General features: G+C 39.3%; 1 protein-coding gene across 5 annotated transcripts in view; it reads right to left on the bottom strand.

The window, feature by feature from the left end:
• LOC144373104 (transport and Golgi organization protein 1 homolog) overlaps positions 1–20,734 on the bottom strand; it is a 91,088-nt gene that overhangs the window by 51,092 nt on the left and 19,262 nt on the right. For all 5 annotated transcript variants that reach the window (XM_078036209.1, XM_078036210.1, XM_078036212.1 and 2 more), the window contains exons 4-6: positions 17,159–17,269; positions 13,378–13,493; positions 12,435–12,588 (exon numbers count right to left, since the gene is read on the bottom strand). The gene's annotated coding sequence lies outside the window, so the exon portion shown is untranslated. The remainder of the gene's footprint in view (positions 1–12,434; positions 12,589–13,377; positions 13,494–17,158; positions 17,270–20,734) is intronic.

Raw genomic sequence — 20,734 nt, 5'->3', positions numbered from 1 at the left:
TATACAGCTGTAATATGTATGACGACAAAGCACAAAGGACTTGGGGAGATGTGAGAAAGTATCACAATTTAAATTATGAAAACTGTGATAAATTAAAGAATGCATTTCATAATTCCTGGAAACATTGCTAAAACAATAATGTAAAGCAATAAAGCTAAACGCTAATGGATAAATTAAATAAAATTTAATTTTTATTTAATGTAATTTTATTTAATTACATTAAATAAAAATATGAATAGAACGAAAACAAGAAATAGATAAAAATACATCATGAATAGTAAGCCAAGAAGAATGCAGAGGCTATACTAACATCAGATGAATTTAATTCAAGATAAAGAGTTTTATAAGAGATAAGAAAGACATTTCATAATACCATAATGTGTTTTTAAGAACACAGAAACATGACACCATACAACCAAACATTTATATGCCCCAAATATATGAAAGCTGACAAAACTGAAGAGACAAATCTATACTTTGAATTTTTAACACCCTTTTAACAACTGATAGTAACACTATAAAAAAATCACTAGTGATACACAAGAGTCTGAACAAAACTATCAACCACCTTAATCTTATTGACATTGACTGACAATGCCCAACAACTCCAGAATATATATTCTTTTCTAGTCCTCATGGAAACTTGCAAGATAGGTTATATTCTTGGCAAAAAATTTTAAATATTGAATTTCAGTTTGTTTGCTGATCACAGTAGAAATAAGGTATTCTTTAATAAAACTGGTCATTAAATAAAAGCCCTACAAATCATCAATAAACAGTGTTTTAGTTATCTATTGTTATATTTTTAAAAATTCCAAAATTTAGTGGCTTTAAAAAATAACCATTTGCCGGGAGTGGTGGTGCACACCTGTAATTCCAGTGGCTCAGGAGGCTGAGGTAGGAGGATCGAGAGTTCAAAGACAGCCTCAGTAATGGCGAGGCACTAAGCAACTCAGTGACACCCTATCTCTAAATAAAATACAAAATAGGGCTAGGGATGTGGCTCAGTGGTCGAGAGCCTCTGAGTTCAATCCCCACTACCAAACAAACAACCATTTTATTTCTCATAATTTTGTAAGTCAAGACTTTAACCAAGGTTCTGCTCCAGTGTCACCTAGGCTCACCCATACAGCACACGCCTGATTTAGACTACAAGGTCTGAGATGGCTTTGTATGTCCGGAACTAAGGTGCTGATTGTTGGCTTTATATAGTCTCCCTTTCCATGTGGTCTTTCATATGTCAGGGGCTTTCTTCAAATGGACTCTCCCTCCAGTAAGATAGCCTGAGATTCTTTACAGTGTGGCACAGGGTACCACAGAGAAGAAAAAATGAGTTTGTGCCTTTAAAGGATACAGTCAGTCCTTCCTCAAGTCTCAATCTTGGGTAGGATCTTGGTCCATGCATTTTGGGGGAATTTATAGTTGGATGACATTTTAATCTACATTACTATGTGAAATGTCTTTGTTTTTATGATTTCATTTTTGCTACATTGTTCCTTTTCCATACAATTAACTACAATATAGGATAATCTATTAACGATAATGTCTCTTCAATTGGTTGTGTGAAGCTTGCTCTATAATAATTTATATAGAAAGAACTTATGGGAATAATATTCTCTAAATGACAATTTCCTGATTTAAAAACATATAATTTGTAGCCAGTACAATAGTGCATGCCTATAATCCTAGCTACTCAGGAGGTTGACAAGTAGGAGAATGGTAAGTTTGAGGAGAGCCTGGGCAACTTGGTGAGACTCTGTCTCAAGAAAAATAAAAACAAAACAAACATTAATGACTGCAGATGTAGCTAAGTGGTAGAGCACTCCTCAGTTCAATCCTCAGTGCTGGGGGTTAAAAAAGGTCATTCATCACCATACTAAGACACTCCTTAGAGAAAAGTAATTGCAAGAACATTGTTCTCCTTCCTTGGGATATGTTTTTTTTTTTCCTAGATTGGAATCTAGAAAGCCTTTTGTGTGCTTTATGCTCTCATTATGGTTATGTGGCTTTTTAAATCTTGTTCGTGCCATTGGATGTAATATCAGATTTTGGGGTTTTTTTGGTGGTGCTGGGGATTGAACCCAGAGCCTTGTGCATGTGAGGCAAGTACTCTTCCAACTAAGCTATATCCCCAGCCCCAGTGGATTTTTTATTTTTGGAGGGGAATCTCTTCTCAACACATTTTGTGCCAGATTGTACTTGAGAAAGGGAAGTGATATGTACAGCATGGAACGATATTAGTTTCTGATTTTCCCACTTTTTAAAATCTTTTTTAAAAAGTTATTTATTTTTAATTCTAATTTGTTATATATGACAGCAGAACACATTATAATTCATATTACACATATGGTACACAATTTTTCATATCTCTGGTTGTATACATAGTCACATCAGTTGTGTCTTTTTTTAAGAGAGAGAGAGAGAGAGAGAGAGAGAGAGAGAGAGAGAGAGGGAGGGAGGGAGGGAGGGAGGGGAGAGAGAGATTTTTAAATATTTATTTTTTAGTTCTCGGCAGACAAAACATCTTTTTTTGTATGTGTTGCTGAGCATCGAACCCGGGCTGTATGCATGCCAGGCAAGCGCGCTACTGCTTGAGCCACATCCCCAGCCCCTAGTTGTGTCTTTATATGTGTACTTAGGGTAATGATGGTAATCTCATTCCACTGTTTTTTCTATCTACTATTTAGATGTATTTGAGAACTTTAAGAAAAATCAGAAATACTCTTTCCTATTTTCATGAAAGCATGAATTTTTAGCCATATAAAATCTGTCCTGATGGGTTTTGGTTATATTTTTATACCTCATGAAAAGAGAAGAAATGTTCGCCAGGACAAGCCTCTAAACTGGAAGCTAATAGCCATGTTATCTTGTGTGCTCTCTTCTTCCACATCATCACTTAGGTTTGAGTGAGGCTAAAAACTAATGACACAAAGAACAGAAGGAAATTTTCTTGTGATTACTGTATATTGTTTAAAGACAGCAAAGAATCAACTATTTGTAGCATTTTGAAAAATCCACATATAAATTTTTACTAGACTTTAAAATTTCTTCTTTGATACTCTGGTTCTACTCAAATGGTCCACTCTCAGAGGGGAAATTCAGAGAATCCTGGGAGAGTCATTATTTGTGAAGTCATAGTTATGAACAAAATCCTTTCTTGCAAAGACTTTCAAGCTGCCTCCCTTTAGCTTTCACTCATTAGTGCTGGTTGATACCTGATGCTATTAAAAAAAATCTGATCCGTATCTCACACATCCCTCTCACAAATATTGTAGAAGTACATTGTGATCCCACTAATCTTTGTCCATGGCCATCTTTCCCAGAATTCCCCAACTGTCTCTCATTTCACAGGGTTTAATCAACCTCCTTCCATCCTATTTCCTATAAAGCAATCAACATTCCTTATAAAAGCTGACAGCACTTGGGTCCACAGAACAATCCTTGTTGAGAAGAAAAAAAAAGAAATTCATGACCAAATAGTAGAGAAGGCAGCCGAGTCACTTAAAAGCTAAAATTGTAATAAAAGAGAAAAGAATGATCAAGGAACCAATTAAAAGACTATTCATGTATTTTTCTCCTAAGAACCATCAGCCATGCTTCTGTTTGCACAGGTCGTTGGAAAGCAAAGCAAAATCCAAAGGACCACCAGGAAAAGTAACATCTTACTCCCCTAGTCCAGCTGCTGACCCCTCTCCACAATCTCTATTTGCAATGGAAATCTTACACCTTCTGGATGAGACAGAATGATGTAAACTGCTGGCCAAACAAATGGGAAGGCACAGCCTATTGTTAGTTCCTGGTTCACTTCCATTAACCAGTACCGGCTCAAGGGGCGGGCAACTCCATTTCCACCTTCAAAGGAGGAGTTGGGCGGGGCTAGGTTTTGCGCATGCTCCCAAGGCAGGTTTCTGGGCATGCTCACCTTACCATATAACTGTGCTTTTAAAAAAACTTGGCATTAAAGATAAAGCAACCTTACTTTATACTTAATTGTGAATGGGCTGCTCTAACTACTCCTCTTTCATATTCATTTGATATTTTTAACCATGCTTTATGTCCTCACTCTGTTTCAAAGAGGCAGCTGGAGCCCACAGGTCTAGACCCTCATCTGGGTCCTGCCAGAGGAACCATCTACCACAAAGAGAATCAAGACAGTCATCGAAGACAACATTCCAAATTTTTATCCAAGTAGAGAATCCAACAGTTAAACTGTCTGCAAAAATATAATTTTTTTTGTAGGTAGACTGAAAACACTGCAATTTTATTTTGTTCTGAAAACACTGCAATTTTATTTTGTTCTAGTAAATAAAGTCAATCTAGATGAGTACAGAAAAGGGTGGAAACTTGGTACTAAGGTAATCAAATACAACTTAAAAATATGACCACACACATCTATTTTTTCTCTCACCCGAAACAGCTAAAGGACAATACACAGATTTCTAAAAAGATATGTGAGGCAATGGTAGATGAAACAGTGCACGAATTCTTTGGAAGATAAAAAGTGGATAAGAAGAGGACAACAAATTCAAAAGAGCTGTGGAACCAAAACACTGGTATCTAGCTGGGGCTGACTGCAGGAACTGAAACCCTTTCAGTTCTCCAAAAACTCAGATGCACAAGCACAGGCACCACAGTATGGAGGAACTGAGAGGATCTGCACACCAAACACCAAGAGTACCACGTGCCCTCAGCTCCCTGTCTTTCCAATTTAAACCACCAATTTCACTGTAATGGTACAGGACTCGTCTTAGAATACAATGAGTTTTCCAGTGAAATCTTCAAATATGACTCCCCCAGTGCAAAAGCTGGCTTGCCAACCAGTGCTGTTGGCATGAGGCCCAAAGGCCACCCACCTGTTCACAACAGAGTTGCCTGTCAGCTTTGGGGAATTTCACCAGCACGATGATCAGAGGACACCAGATGTTTCAGATAAACTGCTAACAAGAACGAGAGACTCCAAAACAAAACTTTTAAAAAGAGGAGGAAGAAGGAAAAGCAAATAGAGGAAAAAGAGATAATACAGTGGGCAGGGTAACACTTTCTGAAAAGATATAATAAATATCCTCCCTGAGATATATTTTAAAAAGCTATAATAAATGTCCTCGGGGAGGATATTATATCCTTGAAATGGGAATAGGATACGATTAAAACAACAAGCTGAGAACAAGAAAGAGTTCTTGAAGAATATAAATGTGATACTATCATAACAAATTTTAAAGATAAAACACAAGAAAAGTCCAAGAACTGTGTTCTGTAAAATAATGCCAATTGCCTAGATTTTGAATTCTCCATATATTCCATAAAAACCACACCAGTCAACAAGGATAATCAAACCACCCCTAATCTAAGCCTACCACAAAATTAGGAGTCGGGAACTACTATAAACTTCCACTTGAAGGTAAACAGAGAATGAACATCCCAAACCAGCTGAGCTCTGAAGCCCTCACTGGTCTGGGGAGGCAGACAGAGACTGCACAGGAGCAGGACAGTGGGGCTCCAGCAGTGCCAGACAGATGAAGTTCATCCTCCAGAATGAGGTCACCCCAGGATGACTGAGATTGGTAGTTCAGAGCAGTGGCTGCTTAGGAATTCAAAGGAAGGGCTGGAAGGAGACGCAGTCAGACATCTAGGGACGCTCTGCTCTCGGGTGAGAAAGGGGTAATGCAGACAGCCTTCGACAGTCTATGGCAGGGAGAAAGAGAGAAGCAATGGGAGGAAATTCAGAAGGACAAAACCAAAAGCCTCACCCAGCCCTTTCCCTACCAGTAAAGGAAGCACCCTACTGAAGCCACTGTGCTTCTCTGTATTGATGAGAGAAAGAATTCTTTTTCGTGGCGGGGTGGGGTGGGGTGGGGAGGGAGGTACTGGAAATTGAACTCAGGGGCATGAACCACTGAGCCACATTCCCAGCCCTATTTTGTATTTAATAGAGACAGGTTCTCACTGAGTGCCTCGCTTTTGCTGAGGCTGGCTTTGAACTCATGATCCTCAGCTTCTGGAGTCACCGGGATTACAGGTGTGCACCACTGTGCCAGGCTAGAAGGAACTCTTGAATTAAGAAGCTCAGTAAGGGTGAAAGATATATATAATGAAAATTACAGAACCTTAAAGAAAGAAATCAAAAAAAGACCTTAGAAGATAGAAAGATCTACCTTGCTCTTGGATAGGCAGAATTAATATTATCAAAATGACCATACTTCCAAAAGCACTATACAGATTTAATGCAATTCCAATCAAAATCCCAATGACATTCCTCATAGAAATAGAAAAACAATCATGAAATTCATCTGGAAAAATAAGAGACCCAGAATAGCTAAAGCAATCCTTAGCAAGAAGAGTGAAGCAGGGGGCATCACTATATCAGACCTTAAACTATACTACAGAGCAACAGTAACAAAAACAGCATGGTATTGGCACCAAAACAGACTTGTAGACCAATGGTACAGAACAGAGGATACAGAGACTAACCCACAAAACTACAATTATCTTATATTAGACAAAGGTACCAAAAACATGCACTAGAGAAAAGATAGCATCTTCAACAAATTGTGCTGGGAGAACTGGAAATCCATATGCAACAAAATGAAATTAAACCCCTATCTCTCACCATGCACAAAACTCAACTCAAAATGGATCAAGGACCTGGGAATAAAACCAGAGACTCTGTGTTTAATAGAAGAAAAAGTAGACCCTAATCTCCATCATGTGGGATTAGGCTCCAACTTCCTTAATAAGACTCTTTTGGTGCCAGAATTAAAATCAAGAATCAATAAATGGGATGGACTCAAACTAAAAAGTTTCTTTCTTCTCAGCAAAAGAAACAAATCTGTGAGGTGAATAGAAAGCCTACATCTTGGGAGCAAATCTTTACCCCTCACACATCATATATAGCACTAATCTCTAGGGTATATAAAGAACCTCAAAAGCTAAACACCAAAAAAAAAATCAAATAACCCAATCAATAAATGGGCCAAGGACCTGAACAGACACTTCTCAGAAGATAATATACAATCAGTCAACAAATACATGAAAAAATGTTCATCATTACTAGCTATTAGAGAAATGCAAATCAAAACCACTCTAAGATTTCATCTCACTCGTCAGAATGGCAGCTATTATGGATACAAACCACAATAAGTGTTGGCTAGAATGTGGGAGAAAAAGGCACACTCATACACTGCTGATAGGACTGCAAATTGGTGCAGCCAATACGAAAAGCAGTATGGAGATTACTTGGAAAATTGAGAATGGAACCACCATCTGACCCAGCTATCCATCTCCTCAATCTATATCCAAAGGACTTAAAAACAGTATACTACAGGACACAGATGCATCAATGTTTACAGCAGCACAATTCACAATAGCTAAACTGTGGGACCAACCTAGATGCCCTTCAATAGATGAATGGATTAAAAACTGTGGGGTGTGTGTGTGTGTGTGTGTGTGTGTATGTGTGTATACACACACATACACACACACACACACACACACACATACAATGGAATATTACTCAGCAATAGAAGAAAATAAAATCATGGCATTTGCAGGTAAATGAATGGAGTTAGAAAAGATAATACTAAGTTAGCCAATCCCAAAAAACCAAATGCTGAATGTTTTCTTTGATATAAGGAGGCTGATTCATAGTGGGATAGAGAGTGGGAGATGAGAGAAACAACAAGCTCTAGATAGGGCAGAGGGGTTGGAGGGGAAGGGAGGAGGCATGAGGTTATTAATGACGGTGGAATGTGATAATTATTATCCAAAGTACAGGTATGAATACAAGAACTGGGTGTGAATATACTGTGTATACAATCAGAGATATGAAAAATTGTGCTCTATATGTATAAGAATTATAATGCTTTCTGCTGTCATATATGAATAAAAATTTTTAAAAAAGGTCAGTAAAACCCTCTCACACCAGCCCATATTGACTCCCTCTTACTGATACAGGAGAACAGTCATTTTAAAAATAATCATGAGAAAAAAAAACCCTTTCAAGTCTGAAATTCAAATATTTCAGAACAGAAAATGGACAAAAAGATAAATATTGGGGCTAGGGTTGTAGTTCAGTGGCAGAGTGCTTACTCAGCATGTGTGAGGCACTGGGCTCGATCCTTAGCCACCACATTAAAAAAATAAAATAAGGGCATGCTGTCTATCTACAACTAAATATATATATATATATATATATATATATATATATATATATATATAGAGAGAGAGAGAGAGAGAGAGAAGGGGGAGACACCAAATTTGAGAAAAAAAAAAGGAAGACAAAATGATCTCCTACACCTCATGGGTATTTTTTTTTAATATGTATATTTTTAGTTGAAGTTGGACACAATGCCTTTATTTTTACTTTTGTTTTTATGTGGTGCTGAGGATTGAACCCAGGCCCTTGCACGTGCGAGGTGAGTGCTCTACCGCTGAGCCACCACCCCAGCCCCCCACCTCATGGGTCTTAAACGACCTAAAGCACATGACATAGTAGTACTGTTGATGAACACAATAAATGTCCATAAATATCAGTTGCAATTTAAAAAACATTCTACTATTGAGAAGAGGAATCACTGTGCAAAGCACCATCATAAAGATAGGAGGTTTACCAAATAAACTCCAGAGAAGATGTCTGCGTCAAGGGAGAAAAGGTTCAAATTTAATCCTTGAGACTGACAGGACCATAAACATTAATATCATCACTTGGATTCAAAGTCCAGCTTCAAGGGAACAAGGATTATTCTGGCAGTTCTTGGACCAGGAAGCCTTAAGAATGTCATCAGATGACTACAGGGCTGGGTAGGAAAGAAAGGTCCCAGAGCAGGACGCAGGACTTCCTGTGGGGACGCATCTCACTCACACCCTACCTTGAGGTGATGGAGTCACTGGCTCACCTAACCCCAACTCACTTCCTTCCTCCTGCTCTCTGATCCCTCCTCCAGCTGCAGGCAGGTCATCAGAGGCCCACTGGCTATTCTCTGTCTCTCCCAGGATGGACTCCAGGTCTCCCTCCTCCAGGGTGCTCCCCTCAGAGGACAGCAGTTTATCCAAGCCAAATTTCAGTATGTCACTCAACTTGAATGAAGAAAACGAGAGATCCAGTTAGTTCTCATGAAAACACAGATGAGGATGTGTGACTTGCTAAGTGTCTAAATGATACCAGGTAATTCTTTCCCTGTGGACTTTCTTCTCTTCCATCACAAATGACACCTGCCAGGCTGTTTTGAAGTTGGATGAGGAATAAGCAGAGAGGTGATAAATGATGATCAGAGATGTTGACTTTGACAATTATTTACAATACCAAAAAAAAATTTGGGCCTCCAATTTTTTTGAGGAGTGGGGGCAGATAAAATGATTCCAGCATCTTCTATAGCACTTCTCACCAGCATTTTTTACAGGCACTTCCAGCAGTCCTGAGAGAACTCAGAGAACCTGTTGGCTACCTTCTTACCTTTCCCACTGCCAAACTCTTATAAAGAGAAGGTGCCACTGAATACCTCATCTCACCATGAGCTGCCACCTGTCCTTGCCAAGCCGCTTTGCTACTACAGTGGTTTATGGGACCCACTTTGGCAAAACCATAACCACCCTGATCACCAGACCCAAAAGCCCTTTCTCAATTTCAATCTCCCTGGATAGTCCTGCAGCACTCCCCATCCTGCCCTCTTGCTCCCCCTAGGGGATATACTCAGCCTACTTCCTACGGCTACAAGAACCAGAATCTTAGATAGTGTTACCTGGCTTTCATTTGCTACTTGCAACTCTCCACCTCCCTAAGTACTATCTCTTAGGAATTCTGAACCAATTGGGATCCACATCATGGGACTTCATTTTCATTTTGCCCTTTTAGATTTGGTTAGTTATCTCTAGATTGCCTATTCTGTAACTTGGAAACTTTAGCTTGAAAATACCCGAGATGAAAACTATGACAAAAACTAAGCAAAACCATACCTGTTATATTTATATTTAACTTTGGTATATATATATATATATAACCAAGCCAAATGGCTTTGGCATTTAGTACCCAAAACAGAAGAAAGCCAAGTATTTATGATGAGGCTCAGTCCATACTGGGACCCTTCCCTCTTCCACTCCTTGGACTATGTCTCCTGGCTTCCCTCGCTACTGCTCACTCACAACATGTCTTTAAGGAACTACCCATTTTTTAAATGAAAACCACTTTATTATAGTAACTAAGAGCATGTAGTTGGAAGTTAAAGAGTGCTCGGATTAGAGTCATGAATCTGATGTTTGGAAAATTTCTTAAGATGGAGGTAAAGACAACGTCTATCTCATTTTTTTGTTATTCTTCTTCTGAAACAACTGGAAAAAGTGCATGTCACACAATGCTTAGCACACAGTACGCATTCAATAAGTGTTCACCGCATCTGTATCTGTTCTCTGTTTCTGTTGTGTTCTCCTTCTAAGACAAGGAACCTGCTTTCCTTTATCAGGACTTCACTGCTCTATACTGCTTAGATTTATCAAACCAGAACCACGTCTTTTACTATTAGATTCTTTTAATAACTTAAAAAAATGTCCTGCTGTATTTTGAGACAAGGCAGTGAGTTATCACCCTTGTTCCTGGCAACCATAAATAACTCACAGTCTGGTGGGGAGGAAAGAATCAAGACAGAACCAGAGTGTGATTTCTTGCCATGGCTTGGGCAGGAAGTCCCACCGAGGTCCTCTCCACCAGCCCATAGTTTGTTCTGGCCCCAGGATCTGGTCCCATGGCAGAGTTTGTGCCTGTGCATTTCACAATGATGTGCTAGCAGCCAATATCACAGGGAAACCCCTGACTGAATGCCTGGAGCTCCCTCCACTGGGGAAGCATCTCCTCTAACTCCTGACACCTGTGCCTTCACAACAGCCCATGATGAGCTCCTCTCCCAACGTCCTGTAAAGAAGTATATTTAGACACCTACAGTGTACACGCACCTCTCTCTCAAGCTTTCACCTTCCATTTGAAATTGCCTCTTCAATAGTGTGAAAATAAAATGCACAGCCTGCCTGGCCACCATGACAGATGAGCATGCAGAAGACTCAAAACACAAAAGGCCAAAGACTCCAGTTACTCTCTAAGATAAACTAAAGTCAAGCAAACAAACAAAACCTAGGGTTCTTCTTTCGGGTTCTAGTACCCCCCAAATCTGTGACCCTTTCCTGCAGGTCAGTGACTCCCTAACAAAAACAGCACCTTCCCTGTCTGCAATGCTGATGTGTAAGGATACAGATGTGAGAAAACTGCCATTTTTAGACTCATGCTTGGGCTAGTTGTAAATTTGATGATTCTGCTTGTAATACTGTGTAATTTTTTCCCTTTCATATACCTCTTGAATTTTTTTTTTGATAAGCTGATCCTTTTAAAGCCTGGTTTTTCTTGCAAACTTTTCTAATTCCTTTCTTTTCTGAGTCTCTCTCTAACAATAATGTATATTGATTTTTACTACAAACTCTGTTGACTAAAGCCTACATTATCTTCATCTTTCTAATTTCTATCCCTATCTTCCTACTTTCTACTCTCATCTTTCAGGCTTAAAGGCTTAAAGCCATCTTGGAACTTGCTCTCTCTCACTGCCTGTCTCAAAAGAATAGCCAACTCCTGTCATTTCTCTGCAGTTTCCTACAGCAGACTTTCCCACAGCTACTACCTTTTCTCAGACATTTATTACTCTCTTCATGCTTGAATCATACTAGATACTAGGGGTTGATCTCTCTGCATCTAATCCCTCAGAAGGACTTGGGGTATATTATAATATAGATTCAACTTTATCTCAAAGGCTGCTGCTAAGGAATAACTCTAAACCTCCTACCAAAAGAGAGCTCTCTAGGATATTCTAAGACAGCATTTGACTCCCATCTAATTTTTCCTTCTTCAACAAATAACTCTAGTGCTTTCATCCCTATATCCTATGGCATAATTTTGAATTCCTAATCTTGTTCACTCATCTCTGAGTATGGAATGAGTACTGTAAGTCACTACTCAAAGGGTCTGGGATTAAGGAGGAAGTATGGAACTAATCATCACTGATTAAAAAAAAGGAAGAAAAAAAAGAACTTAAACAAATTCTCTCTGAGGTAACTCGTGGCACACTCATCTTTAGAAGCCATAAAGATAGATTAGATCCATGATGTTCAGTTACATGCTCAAAGTCATACATCCAATAAGGGATAAGATGTGAATTTCAATCCAAGTTAGATGGTTCAAAGCTCATTCTCTTTATTCTATTTTCTCTGCCTTTAAATGCCACCCTCATTTTTAGCTTGTATGGCACCTTGCATGTAGTTAGGTACTGAGAGGGTAAGAATTAGGCCAATGAAAAAATGTGTAATTTGCAACAATGGGTGGTTAATGCTGGTCCTTTTTATTTGCATTCTCATCCACAGATAGTACTGGTTATAAATCATGAGACTCTAAAAAGAACACATTTTACCTGGAGGTCAGGATCAGCCAAAGGTTTCTGGGCTCCCAGAGTAAAATGGTCTCTTTCTATGATCGTGTTGGTGAGCTGCAGTTTGGAGGCTGCTTTCCTATAAACTATTTCTTCCACAGTGTCTCGGCCAATCAGCTGGATCACTTTCACAGCCCTGTACGGGAGTCAAATGAGAGCAGTGTTAGAAGTCTGCAAAGCTGGGGAAAAAAGCATGCCAGGAAAATACACCCAAAAGGAAGCAAAACCAAATGCCACATTCAGGGAACAATGAAAAGGACACTGCTCATTGGGACCTGAGCATTTGTTAGAGAAATCTGGCCTCAAATTCTTCCTGAACTTTTCCCCAAAAGAGGAAGAGGAAGGAAGACGAAGTGACCACTATTGGGCCTTCATCTGTAGCCAGGATAACCCCTGGCAGGCATGTTACCTCAAGTCAAAGGGTAGCTGAACACAACTTTGTTTCCTCTTTGTGGTACTGGGAACCCAACCCAGGAGAGCTTTACCATGAAGTTATAATCCCAGCCTTAAAAAAAAAAAGTTTTGAGACAGGGTTTAGGTAAGTTGCAAGGTTGGCTTTAAACTTGATCTTCCTGCTTGAGTCTCCCATGCTGATAATGATTACAGGCATGTGCACCCACTGGCTTTAACTTCATTTTTAAACTGAATTAGGATCTAACGTGAGAAACATGAACTAAATAAATTCTAAGTTTCTTCTAATCATTTTGGAATTTAACTGTTCTTTTCAACAAAGTGAGTCTGAACTGATCATGGGACGACTGATCCCCCAACATGATTCTACAAGCCAGCAGCACAACGGGGTTCAAACCCAGTGGACTCTAACTCCATCGTGGCATTGTTGTCAGGACTACACGGTCCACCTTCCTCCCCAATCCACAGCTGCAAGCCAACAGAGCAGAAAGGTGCCAATGTCTAACTCACTCACTTGTTCTGGCCAATTCGGTGAGCTCTGGCAGCTGCCCGCAAGTCATTTTGAGGATTAAAATCACTGTCAGGAAAAAATAACAGTATCTGCTGCTTTTAAGTTCATGCCAACTCCACCTGAAAACCATACCAAAAAGGAGCATGATCAGCAACATACAAATAAGGAACTAGAAAGGCAGGACTGGGTCCTACTGAAAATCTGAAATCAGTCCAACTGACTGGTTTCATCCTTCAAACTGAAATTTCTGCCCCAAACTTCAGGTTTTGACCACCCTACAGTGGTCAAAAGTGCTACCTCACCTTTCATTGCATGAACTGGGAAAATTTAATTATCAAATATAACAGAATGAGAGGTAAGCAGAAGAAAAGGATGCTTAAGTTAATTGCATGAAGACATTTAATATTTGTTTGAAAACCTTGATTGGATTTTGCTTCAAACAGTCTGTGAATAAGGACACAAGTTCTTTCAGAAAACAGCTCCAAAAATAAGAGGTCTGGGGGCTGCAGTTGTAGCTCAGTGATAAAACACAAGTGATAGAACACGTGAGGCACTGGGTTCCTTCCTCATCACCACATAAAAATAAATAAAATAAAGGTATCATCTGTTATGGTTTAGATGTGGTGTCCTCCAAAAGCTCACATGTGAGACAATGCAAGAAGGTTTGGAGGAGAAATGACTGGGATATGGCTTTAACCTAATCAGTGAATGAATCGCTAATGGGATTAACTGAGTGGTAACTGGGGCAGGTGGGTGTGGCTGGAGGAAGCGGTTCAGCAGGAACATGGCTAAGGGGTATATATTTTGTATCTGGACAGTGGAGTCTCTCTCTCTTTGCTTTCTGATCATGATGTGAGCTGCTACCCTCAGTCACACACTCCTGCCAGGATGCTGCCTCCCCTGGAGCTCCAAGGAATGGAGTTGGCCTTCTATGGACTAAGACCTCTGAAACCATGAGCCCTCCAATAAACATTCCTCCTCCACAGTTGGTTCTGGTCACAGAGGTGAAAAAGCTGACTAAAACAGTGCCCATCTACAACTAAAAATGTATCTTAAAACAAAGAGAGGTCTGCAGTGGGCAGTAAGAAACACACATGACCACACTTGCAGCTTCAACAAGGTAGGAAGACCTGACGCTAGCTATGATTAGAGCAGATGATACCTGCCTCTGAGTGGAGAAAACCTGAGAGTGTCTTCCTGTACTGGTTTCCACACTGATCAAAGAAGATGTCGTAAAATCAGTTCAAGACAAGAACACTCAATGCAACAACTCTCTGGTCTTTCTCCAATGGTGCAGGAAAAGGCCAAAAGAGCACTTTGGGTTCAGGAATTTAGAGTACTAAGAAGCAAACCACAGGCTTCTCTTTGATAAATGTGGAAACTGTACAGAACACACTCTAGCCAGGGTCACTGGAGGTCATTGCTAAAACAGGCCTGAAAGGGCTTGTTCCAAGAACTGAATGAAGGGTTCCTTTCTACAGGACTACTAACTCCTGGCTGGATGTAAGACAAGCCAGGCAGGAACATTCTCATTGAAGTCTTCCTATAAAATCAAAGTTGGAATAAAGAAATACTAATGACTGAATACGGAGAAAGGCTACGTTATACCCAATAATAAGAGCTACACTTCTATTTTACTACTGCCAAGCACTGCTCATGGCACTTTACATGTGTTGACTCTTCTAACCCTCACAACAACCCTGTGTCCTTGCTAGCACTATTCTCATTTTGCAGATGCTGAAATGGAAACAGCTAGATTAAGGGATTTATTTGAAGTTGCACCCGTAGAAGGTAAAACAGTCAGGATTCCATCCCATATTCCAGAATCTGAGGTCATTACTCCTGGGACAGAGACAGGGTCTCACAGTGTTGCCCAGGCTGGCCTTGAACTCCTGGGCTCAAGCCATCCTCCTGCCTCAGCCTCCTGAGTAGCTGGAACTGTAGGCATGCACTACTGTGCCAGGCTCCAGAACCTTTTTGTCCACTGTATGCTAATTATCAAGGCAGTCATCTCATTTGAAAATGTGTTTGTGTTCCATAAGAATTATCTTTCTTGGGCTGGGGATGTGGCTCAAGCGGTAGCATGCTTGCCTGGCATGCATGCGACCCGGGTTCGATACTCAGCACCACATACAAACAAAGATGTTGTGCTCGCCGAAAACTAAAAAAAATAAATAATTCTCTCTCTCTCTCTCTCTCTCTCTCTCTAAAAAAAAATAATAATAATAAAGTTGCTTTGTCATCACTAAAAAAGTTTAAAAAAAATTATCTTTCTCTTGAGTTAATAGTGGCTAGTGCAGCCCTTCTTCACCAAAGATGATATTTTAAGCTGCATTTAGTTGTTTGGGACATATTCCTAAGCTATCGCTGCCATCTGCCGGCAATATGTGGTAACAACCTCGTGGAAAGCTGGAAGGAAACATTAAATGAAAACGCGGCACAGGTATAGCTACAACACGATGGCACGTATGACAGTTAGTGCGTGGAAAAGGCTAATGTCCAGGACTGCTTCAGCTTCTAGATAATCTACTCTGAGGCCTCCAAGGAGATTAACTAATTTTAGATGTTTCAAACATTATTTGCTCTCTAAATATGAAAAAAAAATCTTAAAACGCGGGGCTGGGGATGTGGCTCAAGCGGTAGTGTGCTCGCCTGGCATGCGTGTGGCCAGGGTTCGATCCTCAGCACCACATACAAACAACGATGTTGTATCTGCCGATAACTAAAAAATAAATATTAAAAAATTCTCTCTCTCCCTCTAAAAAAAAAAATCTTAAACACATAAATGGAATTCCTCTCCCAACACTGACCATGCCTTTGACCACATCCTTTGAGCTTCCCCAAAGACTAATCATGAGACAATGGGACTGAATGTGGTATGTGACCTGGGAAGAGACTGGACCAAAGGAATCTGATTGTATCTTATTATTGGCTTTAAAACACACACTAGAGAAATGATCTCCTGATACTCAAGGGTCATATCTAACACTTCTTTTATAGACCCATATAGTACAAAGCACTTACTAAGTGCTTTCTACATAAGGATGACCTTTCGTTCCATAAAGACATTAATTTCTTTATCATCAAGGACACAATTCCTGTTTGTGTTCCCATATCTATTCTATCAGGATTACCATCAAAAAAGTAAGATCATGAAACTCAGACTATGAATTCAAAATTAATTTAGGGCTTTTTGATTCAGAATGTAAGAAAAATTCCATTTCCCCAAATCGATTTCAAATTATTTAATACTATGTGAAAGCAACTGGGAAAACCACAAGTGTCATTTATTTATGATTAAGTCATATGGACAATACCACGATAATTATAAATAGCTGTCAGTTTCACTTTAGTCACATTTTAAACAACAAATCTTTATTAAACTTTATAACACTCTTTCAGAGGTACTCCTGGAGGAAGGGAAACTAGAAAATAGATCATCTTATTTTCCAAATTCATGGCTAGGAAGGAGAATGAATGAATGTGAATAAAACTTTCCCCAAAATTAAAAACAAAACAAAACAGGACGTTCCCGGTCAGTGGTCTAAGTGGATTAGAATTACTTTCCAACAGGCCCAGGTTTCAGCCTCCCTTCTCATGATCACAGCTTCACAGGTTGAACAGAAAAGAGCTCCACACGTGAAGTCCAGTACTAGGCTACGTAAGTGTTTTGATTCTCTCCTTTTTCAATACTCCTTGGTAAGAACCTCTCCTTTAAGAGAATTAGGGGAAAACGTACCAGTGGTGGGATGACTGTCTGCTTCCTCAACACCCATAGGCTTACCTGCCCTGGTGCTCAGGAGAAAAACAAAGATGGGCTGCTGTCCAAAGTTCTTGATGGCCAGGTGTCTCTCTTCGCCTCTCACAGAACCGTCCACACGCTCATAGCTGTAGCCTTTACGTAGAGAAGACAACAACCACACACAGGTCCTTACTCTTTGCAAGGACTCTTAGGAAATAAAATAATCGAGTCATTCCTAAGCCAATGCCTATTTGTCCTTTCCACACCCAAGCCTGCCCTACTTTCAATAAAGCCCAAAGGAAAGATCTCAATTGTTTTATAACTTGATCTTGTTTCTTATTTTATGTGGTACTGAGGATTCAAACCATTGTCTCTCACATGCCAGGTAAGGGATCTACCACTGAGCCACAACCCCAGTCTGAAAGATCTAAATTTAGGGGAACAATTCATCACTTCAGTCAAGAGCTTTGTAATGTTGTGAACAACCAAAAAAAAAAAATTCATCACTTAATCCCTCTCGCCTTGCATAAAAGTCAACTCAAAATGCATGAAGGACCTAGAAATTAAACCAGAGACTCTGTGTCTAATAGAAGAAAAAGAAGGCCTAATCTTCATCGTGTGGTATTAAGGCCCAACTTCCTTAATAAGATTCCTATAGCACAATAATTAAAATCAGGAATCAATAAATTGGATGGAATCAAACTAAAAATTTTCTTCTTAGCAAAAGAAACAATCTGTGAGGTGAACAGAGAACCTACATACTGAGAGCAAATTTTTACCCCCTCACACATCAGATAGAGCACTAATCTCTGGGGTATATAAAGATCTCAAAAAGCATAAAAAAAAACCCAATCAACAAATGGACCAAGGACCTGAAAAGACACTTCTAGAAGAGGATATAGAGTCAATCAACAAATATTTGAAAAATTATCATCTCTAGCAATTAGAGAAATGCAAATCAAAACTACTCTTAGATATCATCTCACTCCAGTCCGAATGGTAGCTATTATGAAGACAAACAACAACAGTGTTGGTGAGGATGTAGGGGAAAAGGGCACACTCATACATTACTGGTGGGACTAAAAATTGGTGCAGCCTATTGGAAAGCAGTATGGAGATTCCTTGGAAATCTGGGAATGGAGCCAGCATTTGACCCAGCTATCCCTCTTCTCGGTGTATACTCAAAGGACTTAAAAACAGCATCCTACAATGACACAGCCACAACAATGTTTATAGCAGCACAATTCACAATAGCTGAACTATGGAGCCAATCTAGATGCTCTTCAGTGGATAAATGGATAAAAGAAATGTGTCATGTATACACAATGGAATTTTACTGTTCAATAAAAGAGAATAAAATCATGGCATTTTCAGGTAAATGGATGGCGTTGGAGAACATAATGCTAAGTGAAGTTAGAAAATCCCGAAACAACAAATGCTGAATGTTCTCTCTGATATAAGAAGGCTAACTGATAGAGGGGTAGGGATGGGAAACATGGGAGGAATAGATGAAATCTATATAGGGCAGAGGGGTGGGAGGAAAAAGAAGGGCCAGGGGACTAGCAAGGATGTTGGAATGTGATAGACATCATTATCCAAAGTAAATATATGAAGACACGAATTGGTGTCAACATACTTTATATACAACCAGAGATATGAAAATATGTGCTGTATATGTGTCATAAGAATTGTAATGTATTCTGCTGTCATTTATTTTTTTAAATCAATTTAAAAAAGACTGGCAAAAAAGAAAAAGAAAATGCAAAAAATAAAAAAGAAAGAAAAAAGAAATGAGAGAGTATATGCTAAAAACCAAAACCAAAACTAACAATAAAACCCCAGAATGCTTCCAGTAATCATACTGTGGAAGTATTGCAATTTTGACTGATATGTATTATGGGACAAAAGAAATGAGCATTTATGAGACATGAAAATTAAATTATTCCCTCTATGCTTCCAAACCAGAGTTATCAATATGGAAGAAACAGTATTCAAAAAAATAAAGATGATAAATAGAAGCTCTACTCTCAATTAAGTATCAATATACACATGGAAGTATAAAGTTCATAAGCATGTATGTATATACACACATAAAATATACACACATATAAAGACACGATAAACATGTAAAATATATACATATATACATACATATAAAGATATATAATAAGTAAATACTTATATATACACACATATTAAAGTATATCCTCAAATCCTCCCATCCCCCTCCTGTCTCTCCCAGGTCCAGTGGAACTGAGGGGTCCCTGAGTGCTGACAGAAGGATGCAGTAGTCACTGTGAGCCAGCATGCCTGGTGCAGTCAGCCAATGACTGCACCTCCTAGCAAACCTGGTGAGTGGTGCTGGTAGGTGGGTGAGAGGCCATAGGTCAGATTGGCACTCCCCCCTGTAGACCCATGCTCCACTTCCAGTGGCTGAGAAAGTGAGTGTTGCATTTGTTAAAAATAATGTGTCTCTGGGCATTGATCCCTAGATCCTCCCTCACACCATGGCAGGTGAACTGGTGCTTGTCTTGTATCTTCCTCTGATGTAGCTGGGACAGGAAGCTCCTTGCTTGCCTGCACAGGGTGAGTCAGAGTGCTGTCCGTCCACCCATCTGTGACATGGGCAGATTTCTGGAGAGTGACCAGGATGCAATATTTCTATTTGTGTATTTATATAATCTAATATAGAAGAGTATTTTAAAGCCACAATTAAATATCAAACTTTTTTCACTAAAATATATTTCTTCTTATACACATCAAATTTTGTCTCTTGTTATTATCCCATAGATTTCTTGTGTGCTAGATAAGCATTATGAACTTTCGTAGATTATTTTCACTTATATATCTTTTGCTAGTATACACAAACAATCCATGGTAAGGTTCTATTTACATTGAAGCTAATTATATCTGATCAATATATTAGTTTTATTTGGGGATGCACTCAAGTAATTTTAAATGATACAGAAAATTAAACTCACACTGCCCTTAACATAACACTTTCTCTTCTGGTATTTAGTAAAAATGGATCACAAAACTAAGCAACTTGAAGGTTGAAGCGGGAACTGCTTTATTGAGGAGAAACTCAAGAGGGAACTGAGCAGGAACTCAAGGTATCGGGTACTCAAGGTAGCAGGCACCACTTTATTGCGGAACAGCAGAGGTATATATACCTAACTGATTACACACAGCTTGACTCAATTAGCATTATCTAGATACAGCAGTCAGCCAATAAAGAATCCTTATCATCTTAATGGCTCCGTCGCATTGACTCACAAACCACTCCTCCTGGCAAACTGCCAGATGCCATCTTTACTTGATTTGTGGTCCCCAACATTTTAGAAGTTGTGAGAAAGCAATTTAGATGTTCCTGGTGATGTCTAAGAGGCCTGGGTGCCTAGAATCAATCTAAAATCTAAAACTAATTCAAGGATATTGAATAGGAACACTGTGTCCCCTACCATTTTTGTATTTGTCTTTGCTTGTTGATCTGCAATCACTCTTAAGACATTAATTATTTATTATACTGTTCCATTTAAAGAGTCAGAGAATGAAGACATAAATCTCCAAAGACCAAATTGATGTTCCTGAACAGGAAGTTTCTCTATGTGTCCTGTA

The sequence above is a fragment of the Ictidomys tridecemlineatus genome, unplaced genomic scaffold, assembly GCF_052094955.1.
Source record: "Ictidomys tridecemlineatus isolate mIctTri1 unplaced genomic scaffold, mIctTri1.hap1 Scaffold_233, whole genome shotgun sequence".
NCBI classification, from domain to species: Eukaryota; Metazoa; Chordata; class Mammalia; order Rodentia; family Sciuridae; genus Ictidomys; species Ictidomys tridecemlineatus.
Note: the sequence above shows the minus strand (reverse complement) of the source record. Positions and strands in the feature narration are given on the sequence as shown.